The sequence below is a fragment of the Prunus dulcis genome, chromosome 7 (assembly GCF_902201215.1).
Source record: "Prunus dulcis chromosome 7, ALMONDv2, whole genome shotgun sequence".
Taxonomy (NCBI): domain Eukaryota; kingdom Viridiplantae; phylum Streptophyta; class Magnoliopsida; order Rosales; family Rosaceae; genus Prunus; species Prunus dulcis.
The window spans coordinates 7,216,646-7,226,594 of NC_047656.1; the positions used below are offsets into that span (position 1 = coordinate 7,216,646).

At 36.3% G+C, this 9,949-nt stretch overlaps 1 long non-coding RNA gene across 1 annotated transcript; it reads left to right on the forward strand.

Moving 5' to 3' along the window:
• Positions 1–6,044: 6,044 nt before the first annotated feature.
• LOC117635171 lies at positions 6,045–6,541 on the forward strand. The gene is made up of 2 exons (XR_004586889.1): positions 6,045–6,093; positions 6,197–6,541. It is a non-coding gene; the product is annotated as an uncharacterized LOC117635171 (long non-coding RNA).
• Positions 6,542–9,949: the final 3,408 nt, after the last annotated feature.

The following is a 9,949-nucleotide window of genomic DNA, read 5'->3' on the forward strand; positions in this document are numbered from 1 at the left end:
AAGGGAGATGGAGTGTCAATGAGTTCGTAGCAATTTTCAGAAATAATTTTGAATTTTTGTGTATTAAGTTATGAATTTTATAAGACAAAGGAATAAAATAATAATTTAGGGTAAAATGGGAGGATGTGGCCATGTTGACTGACGTACACTTGTGCAAGGGGTGAAAGGTGACCGGCTGAGATTGCGCCAGGGACCTCATGGGAATTAGGGTTGGCTATTTTAGTGGAAAAATCCTTCATAATAGGTAATAAATAGTAGGAAATTCCTAAAAATGCCCCAAAAATTACTCCGGCCTCCTTGTGACGTCATAAAACTAGGAGAACCTATAAATCATTCGTCTTGCAATTTCTTAATCCAAATTGTTTTACATAACTCACTTCCCTCTTTACCCTAAGTATTGATGTTTGTTAACTTCTACTTCAAGAAGCATCTCCCGTTAATGTTCGGAATTATTTTTAAAACTGCGTAACAATGAATCGGAGATTTCAGAAGGAAAGATGGAGTGTCAATGAGATGGTAGCAATTTTCGGATAATTTTTATATTTTTTGTGTAATTAGTTCTGATTTTTGTAAGGAAAAGTAATAAAATAATAATTTAGGGTAAAAAAGGAGGATGTGGCCATGTTGACTGACGTGCACTTGTGCAAGTAGTCATAAGTGACGGGGTGAGATCGCGCCAGGTGTCCTCTTGCTATTGTTTTGGCTTTTTTTGTGCAACAATATGTGGAAATAGGTAATAAATTATAAGAAAATCCAAAATATTCCCGGATAATGACAAAATCAAAATTATTTGTACATAACTCACTTTCATCTTACCCCTAATTCACGTTAACACGTATATTTCGGATAATATTCGATTTAAAATTTGTAATAATACAATAATTAGTTTCACTATATACAATAATATGTTTTGTTATAAAAGTTGAACATAAATAATAATTGCACTTGCTTTGAAGCCATCATTGCAACTACGCCTAGAGCTTTCAAGACGTCAGTTCGTATTAAATAAGTTGTCCACATGCAACTGCACCTAGAGTTTTAAACACGTCAGCGGTATTCAATAAGTTGTCCACATGCAACTGCACTTAGAGTTTTTAACATGTCAGAGGTATTCAATAAGTTGTCCAAATGACGCCGCATTGGGAATCACTAATATATTTTCAATCATGTCAAATCACATACAATAATGCCAGACTTTTTCTCAATAACCTCACACAAGTGAAGCAATTTTAAAACCCTTAGTGAATATTTGTCCTAGTCTATATGAGTGTTTATATATTCAGTCTGCATTTTTTTCACAGTATATGTTAACTTTTAGAGGGATTCCACAAACATAGAATATAAATAAATCAAGAAATAGTAGGAGATGAACCAGTACAAAAAACAATATATAAATAGTACATAATAATTCCATAACCTTGTCACAAACGCACTCACAAAAAGTTTTCCACAAACCTTGTCCTAACATATAATAAATAAAGGCAACATTGCATATGATGCAACCATGTCCAAATCTGATACGTGATCAAAAAAAAAATGGACATGGCAGCAACATATGACTGAAGTAGATGGGCTCTTTGCATCTTCTGTTTTCGTAATTAAGGACATCAAAATAGTAAGGTTTAAATCTTCCATAGTAGTTAGCATCAAAATAGCTTTGAAGCAGACTGTAACGAAAATTCCAATTCCACTGATTTGCCTCTGCTCAAAGATGAGAACCAAAAAGGTTACTTCCCTTGCTTAGTATATTTTGTGACGTCGGAAACGGTAATAGATGACCAATCAAACCCGGGTACGACGAGTTTTGCATAGGATCGAAAGTAGTCGAATCCAGCTTGCATCACACGCTTCTTTGACTCCACTGCATTAGATGAGTTCTTGTATTTTTGAACAGCTACACTCCGAAGTCGTTTGTGTCTACACTTCATGCGCTACAACTTCGCCCTATCCAGATTGGCCTGCCTTTTGTCATCTTCAATTTGGCCTTCAACAAATTCCAAACGTGCCCTTGCCCTTTGGATTTCATCAACAAGTTGAAGATGCCTCTCCTTCCAAAAACCAACAACTCTTTCAGACTCAAAACTTCCAACAAAATGGTCATTCTGTCTAGGAATGTGACATTGCTTGTCTGGTGACTCACTTGCGTGTCGAAGGCGGTCTTTGTTTGGGGGGGTGTTTATTATGCTCACATCAAACTTGGTTAGTAAATCCATTCTTTGGGGGGAATGAGTTTGTTTGGTTGAGAGAGTATCAGTAGATGGAGACAGATTCGGTGGAGGAGTGAGTTTTGTGGGGGGGGAGAATTTATATGAAAGGGGTGATAGTAATACCAAGAAAAGGCTTCCCGCCAAAAATATTTGGTGGACAATGTATAAATTAATTTTTGGTCTGATACAATATAAGTTTAATCCTAACTAGTTTGGTTGAGTTAACTAAGTAGATGTCACTTCCATTGAGTTTCTCTCAACCACTATCAGTGGTGTAAGGAGAGTGTGAGGTTGACATGCTTCAAAAGCAAAACCTGACCCCTCTTTTAAAAAAATTCCCGCCAAAAAGTACATCTGTTGACTACACACAAGCTTTCGTATGTTGGTCTATAAACCTATCTTCCCTTTCTGAAACGAACTTGCATATGCAATCCTCATCCTCCCAAAACAAAGAGGATTATTCAAGCATGTCAACCTCTTCAGGCGCCAACAATACAATCGAAGATGACAAATTGGAGTCGCAGGTTTTGTTTCCACATTCTACTCGCCGTCCCCTTCCTTTTTCAACATCATTTGGGAGTGAGGGGGACTCCGATGATCCATTAGAGGCAATACATGCAGTCAATGCCAAGCTGGATTATAATTCCAGACTGATCAATTCATGGCAAGAGAAATGTGTTGAAGACGAGGCAATTTTGGCTGATCTTAACATTAGAGTGAACAAAGCGTTCTCCCAAAAAAACAAGTATTTGAAGCTGAGTCATAAAAGGAAGCTGAAAGCTGAGGAGTTGGATACAGTAATGAATGATGAAATGAAAGGTTGTTTGATGAACCATATGCGAGGCGAAGAGCACCATAGTGAACTGGAGTTGGCATTCAACGAAGGATTCGACAAATTCCGCGCATTTGCGGCAACAACTCATACAAGTTATGATTGGAACTATGTGTCCCCTGATGCTGTGAGAGAGATACTAGACGATGGGGGTGACATGAATGAGCATAAGCACGTCAAAGCTGCTCGGAAGAAGCCGATCGATCCGAGTAAGTGATTGCAGCTACCGCTGTTCAGTTGGTTGAGGGTGACCGTGGTATTGCACATATACTCCCTTAATGTCATTATCTAATTTAAAATAACACAAATATCAGTTTCATTTGCTTCATATATAATTATTGGGACTATGTATTGCAAGTCATCATGTGTTATAATGTGTAACATTATATTTTGAAAATACGGACATATTATTCAATAAGCAGTCAATATCACAGCAAGCTGGGAATCAGTAAATGCTCCTTCTCATGTCCATTTACATTAAAGAGCTGGCATAGTAATGTGTTCAAAAAAAACTGACACGTGAGTCATAAGTAACATAACATGTGCTATACATTGTTTAGTGAATGGTTTATGGTATATATATATAATAAAATTCCAAATATTGCTGAAGATTTATTTGGTCTATATCACTAGGGATATGAGTGGCCATAAGCATGTGAGACCTGCTAAGAAGAAGCTGACGAGTACGAGCGAGTGATTGTGGCTACCGTTGTTCAGTTGGTTGGGGAGATCGTGGTATTGCTAAGAGGGAGCACATAATATGTTTTGCAATCAAATGTTCTTTTCTATGTGGAATTATGAGTATTTATGTAAGTTAGTGTACCCTTTAATATTTGTCATTCCGTATCGAAATGTAATTGGCTGCAATGTTATGTTTCTTTTGTACACGCTGCTTTCTATTTGCTCTGTTCCAACAAAGTGCTTCAAGTATCCTTCAGTTACAAAAGTGTACAAAATCGTGCCCTTATTAACCAGTTGGAAAAAGTGGCTACTGCTGGAAATGATTACTGGTAATGGAAACAACAGAGTAACTGCTGGAAATGCTGCATTAGCCTGAGGATTTGAAAAATGAATCTCTGTTAAAGCATAATTCACCATAAACTGGCCATTTTACATGGTAAAAGTCATTGCTTCTTCACATAACTCAAAATTTCATACTTTATCAAATGTCTTTGAAAATTTATAAATAGGGAGAAGATGTAAAATTAACATTTCTCCAAATTTCATGGACGAATGAAACCAAGCAAATTTTCATTTCAATTACCAGTGGACATAGTAAGAGCTCATCGGAGGACATGAACAAAAACACAATACTATTCAAAAACTGAATCTTTAAACATCAATAACATGTCATTAATCTTCATAACAACCACATTTCGTGTAATACAAATATAAATCATTCAGTTGGTCCGTGCATCCTGTCAAAATCGTCGAATAATGGGTCACTACGATGTATTTGAGTTGATTCGTCGTTGGTCGACGGTGATGTCCTGCATAAACATCAAACACAAGCACATAAAAATTTTACCTATTCAAATTTTAGATGCTATTACAAATAGTGTTAGCATCTTACGGTGTGTTCAAGGCTGGGCATTGTCTTCTATCATGACCAATGTGTCCACACTCCCGACAGTGTCTAATCCCTCGCTTCATTGCCTTTTCCTTTGCTCCCGTTACTCTTTTCGACCTTCCTTTGCACCTCACTCTCTTATGGTCTTTCATATATTGTGTTTGAGAGCTGAACCCTCCAACTTCGTTATTACTTGGTCCATCCTTCAGCAACTTCAACTTCACCTGCAAACTTTTTTGAGTCTCTGACAGTACCTCACATCCTTCTTCACTCATTACTGCATCACAACATATCAATGCATTCCACTTACACAAAACATTGCCCAAATTGACACAAAATACGAATAGCCTAACTTCCAATTACACAAAACGCAAGCAAAATTTCATAAGTTACGTCATCTCTTGTGAAATAATCTGTTCAAAATAACATTAGAACCAATATGTTCAACTAAGAACACAAGTGTAATTCAAACCACCAATTACAGAACTTCACCCAATATCATCTCCAAATGCTTACTCCTAATGTCATTAAGCCTAAGTTTAGGATCTTTTACCTACATTTCATAATTTCCCACCCCCACCAAAAACAATCAACTAAGTATATTGAATATTCATAAGCAAATTACGCATTATTGACTCCACAAATGACGCATTATTGATGCCACAAATGACGAATTTCCCACCCTCACAAAAAACAAATCAAACCCAATAAAATCAATCCAGCAAGAGTGAACTTACCTCTCAAAATCAATAAGGAGCTCTGAAGTCAGTCAGCTTGAGAGAATGTGGTGGACATTAGAGAAGACTCTTTGGTATTGGAAACTCCATCTCTACCGAAATAGAGGAACAACTGCTGCTGCGGCGTCTAGCTACATGAAGAGATATGCTACTTTGCTTTCATCTGGAATCTTGTCTGCTGAACGAAAAAGAGAAGGGGTTTTCACTTGAGCGATAGAATCAAAACAGGCAAGGTTTGGGAGCTTTGGATCCTTCTAATTGTGGGTTTGCGTTACATTCAAAAAGAGAGGATTGTGTTCTTGAGTTTTTCACAGAGAGGGAAAGAGGGAAAGATCTTCAACTGAAGTTGGGTTTCTAACGGGTTAGATTTCAACCCGATTCTACATGCACCCTCTTTTAAAAACTCACCGTTGGATGAAATCCAACGGCTCTTACATACCCCTCACAAACACCCCTTATAACTTCCCACTCACTATAGACTCTCCCACTTTTATATATACCTAGCTGGGCTTATGCCCACCTAACCCAAAGGTCGTAACAACTGGCGTCCATAGCCCTCAGCCCATCCCTTATTTTTTTATTTTCTTCAAAATAAAAAAAAAATAGTTTCGTCCCTCGTTTCGTTATCTTTTCGTTTTCCCCATATGAACAGCAAAGCCCCTGGCAGTATATAAACCAAACCAAAGTATTAGGTACCAGAGCATGTGATAGTCTCTCTGCCAAAGTCCACCAAACCAACATCTCTCAGTAGTTATTAAATACACTCCTTTCTGCTCCCTACTTTTCCATGGCGGGTCTTCAATACAACTTCTTTCCCACTGATTTCTTTTACCCTCGCACCGCTCCACAGGCCGCCAACAAACCAGTTGTTCTTCCCCTCCAAACCAACAAACTAGATCATGTAGCCGCTGGCGATCTCGAGCAGCTCAAAGCTTTGGCCATTCAACGCCGCGGAGTTCAAGCCGTCCAGGTTGCCAAATCTCCCCCGATGCATGGTTGAATAATATGCAAGAATTTGATAAAGATCGACGCAATGAACTTTTGGGGTTTTCTACGGGGTTTTCCATTCCCTTTTTATAGTTTAATTTCTCCATGTAACAAGATGGTGGGTTTTCTATGGTATTAGCATCATCCAGAATATGTGGTTTTTATGATTAGATTATTATGAATATATTTAGCAGATATTGTGATGCAATTTCTGCAACTTTAGTTTAAAGAAAATCGTTTGTTCCTCAAAATGAAAAAAAAAAGAAAATAATTTTAAAATAAGTTATCAAAATGAAGTTTGCTTCTGTATACCTTTTTTTTAACCTATTCATCACTGTACACAACTCAAATGTAAGATCTTTTGCTCCTGCAGACTCACTCATCTAGCAACCACGTCTTTGAGCCCAAAAGAATAATTGCAGCCAAATGGTTGATTGACTATTCAGTTCACTTTTTGTGCTTACTATTTTTTGAGAATGGCTCTAATAATTATGGGCGATATATTAGATGTGTAAATAGATTTAATATGCAACATACATATAATTCAACGATCGAAATTAAAAAATACGTAATCAATCTTTGACATAAAATATTTATTAGAGAAACCCCAACAAAGAAACGCCCCAATTGACCCAAACATTAAAAAAAAACAAAACAAAACACATAAATAAACTCCCATGACATAGAATTTATGTGGACATCGGGAAGCCGTCCAAATTAGCAGTGCGAGAATTGCTGGTAGGTCCGGTATTCGTGGACACATGTGGAAATAATTTAAAACATGGGTTTAGGGTGCTTTCAGAATTGAACATGCATTTCTGTCTAATTTTGAACAGTTTTTCCAACTTGACTGACATAATAAGATAATAGAGCATATTCCAATGATCCATGGCGTGCAGGCCACGGTGGCTGCTTGGCATTGGCTCATAGATCAATATGCGAATATGCCAAGTGAAGTAGAGAAGTCCAAGTTTTTGAACATACAACACATGCCAACTGCCAAGACTTTCTTTCTTTCTTTATTTCTTTTGTTTGGGAGGTTTGGTATTAGCATACCCGCACATTGCTGTCAACTTATCAAGTCATTTTGCATGCCTTGAAATAAATGTTTGTTTTATTACTTGCTTACATGAAGTCATGGTGCATGCCTTCCACCATATATAGTCCTTATTTCCTTATAATTATACCATTAATTCTATTTCTGAGATGCAAATCAATGATCCGAACTGTTAAGTTTTTAAGTTCTTTTTTAAAAATTGTTCATGTAAAAAATCAGCTAAGTTATAAATTGTTTAGCCGTTTGATTATCCACATTTTTTTATCAATTTCATGTAACAATAAGGAAAAATATGTATATATCAATTTCATATCTTAATGATTTTTTTGCAAAAATAACTTAAAAATAGACAATTTCGATCGTTAAAATATATTATTGAATAACTCTAAGAAGGATGTGTGCACTTCAGTTACAATAAGGAAAAATATGTATATATATATATATATATATATATTTGTTTTATTATTAGTGCCAAAACAGAATCTTTTACTTGTTTTAACTAATAGGGGGAATATGATTTAGGAATCTAATCACTAGTTATTCTTTTGATTAACAATTTTTTTGGTCAACTTATCACGAGTTAGTCCGGCCCACCAAATTAGATCCGGGTAGCGTAGTTGTGCATCTTTATATAAAATAAATAAATGTGTATAGTTTGACGAAGTATTAGTCCAAAGGTGAACCGTACGTATCTCAAATAAGTTATCAAATGAGGAAAACATTATTTTCCAAACAATTACAAGCAGAGACGAAGCATCTATCAGAATGAAAGATGGGCAACAATCTGGACCTAGGGTTAATGGCGGGCTTTGCGCTTGGCCTTTAGTTTATGAATTGATTTTCGTTGACCCAAAATGTATTTCATGCCATTTGAACTCATATAAAATTTCACCAGATTGTTTTATTTTTATTTTCAGTACAAGCAATTTTGAAAGGGAAATTTACACACAAATACTCATTTGGTGTTTAGAAGTTTCGAACCTTTTAACAACACAAAGAGATTATCTGAAAAATAAAAACAAAAGTTATTTTCGATAAGTTTATGGCTCCTCATGAGAAGCCAAAGTGAAGCAAATCAAATACCAGCTAAAATCTTGGAGACGAATAGAGAGGTTAATTATTTAATATAACAACAGTAGATGAAATGGCCAAGAGCATGACAAGAATCGACTCCATTCATGATTAAGAAATGCTGCATCAGCTCACTCTTGTGTAATTTTTATTTTTTAGGTTTTATAATGAAAACTTGTTGTCAACCTTGACGTACGCAACAACTTTACGTAAATAATAAATTTAAATTACGATCATCTCAAGGTTCATGGATTTCTTATTGAACTTTATTGTTAAATACATAATAGATAACTGGTTTTATTTTATCCTTTGTTGCCCTTAGCTTGTCATCATAGATTAATAAAATTTAGTTGTTACACTTTGTAGCCTACTAAAAGTATGAATTCTATTAATAAGTTTTCCAATTCGAACAGTTTAATATAGTGCACAATACTGTGTGTTTGTTCGTCAAGTTTTGAACACCGCGATGCCCCTGGCCGCTAACAGACTGTATGTTGGCAGCTAGCGGTTGCTTGTTGGTGAAGGAAGTGATGTGAGCGAGATCCAAAGCCTGAAGTGGGCTTGAAAGCTACTCTCGGGGGAATTGCGATAGGCATGCCACTACTAGTGATACTCTCCTAATAGAAAGAGGTAGTGAGGTGAAGATTAAGCCTGTTAAAGTGTTGCGCCCTTGTTTTCTTATCTTCTAATCAAAGCCATTGTGCTCTAAAGAGGGGAATCTAGCTTTAGTTAGGTTCTTTTCTATGCCTCAATGAAGAGGACTTTAATATTTCACCTTTTATAGAATAAAACACAAGATGGATGATGATTTTAGACTGTCATCAGACAAAGAGTACAATAACAAGCCTTGCATGAAAAGTTTCTGATGAATGACATAATATCAAGAAGCAATTATATATCCAACAGATACTTGGTAATGAGTACAAATAAAAGTAAAGCTGGTTCCAACAAAACTATAGGATCTTCATCAGACATCGGACATAACTGCAATCTACTTGAGACAGTGCAGAAGGTATGTCCGATCAGAGTTTGTCAAAATATCTGTAGTCAGAACTTGTATGAACCACAAATAAGAGTTTTGATTTAAGTGAGCTAGAAATCGAGAACAACTATCAAATCATACCAAGTGATGCTGGCAGAGCATATAGGTTACAAACAATAGCAATGCAATTCTAATCAGGCGTTGTCAACTGGGAACTAGACAGAGTATGTGTTTGGGAAAAGAATAGAATTTCAATTAGGAGTTGTCAACTGGGAACTCAAAGACACGGGGAGGATTCAATTCAAGACTTGGCTTTGGTATGTTGTGAGATGCTTTGTAAGAGTTTGAGTCTGGGTTACTTCGAGGTTGTCGAGAGTAAGCGTATTTTGAAGGCTGTTCAAAATAGGTTTGATTGATTCGCTGTTGGATCCTTTGATACTGAGCTTTCTTCCTATATTTATAGGCTTCAAGGTCTTTAAGAAAAAGGATGACTTGATGGGCTCTGC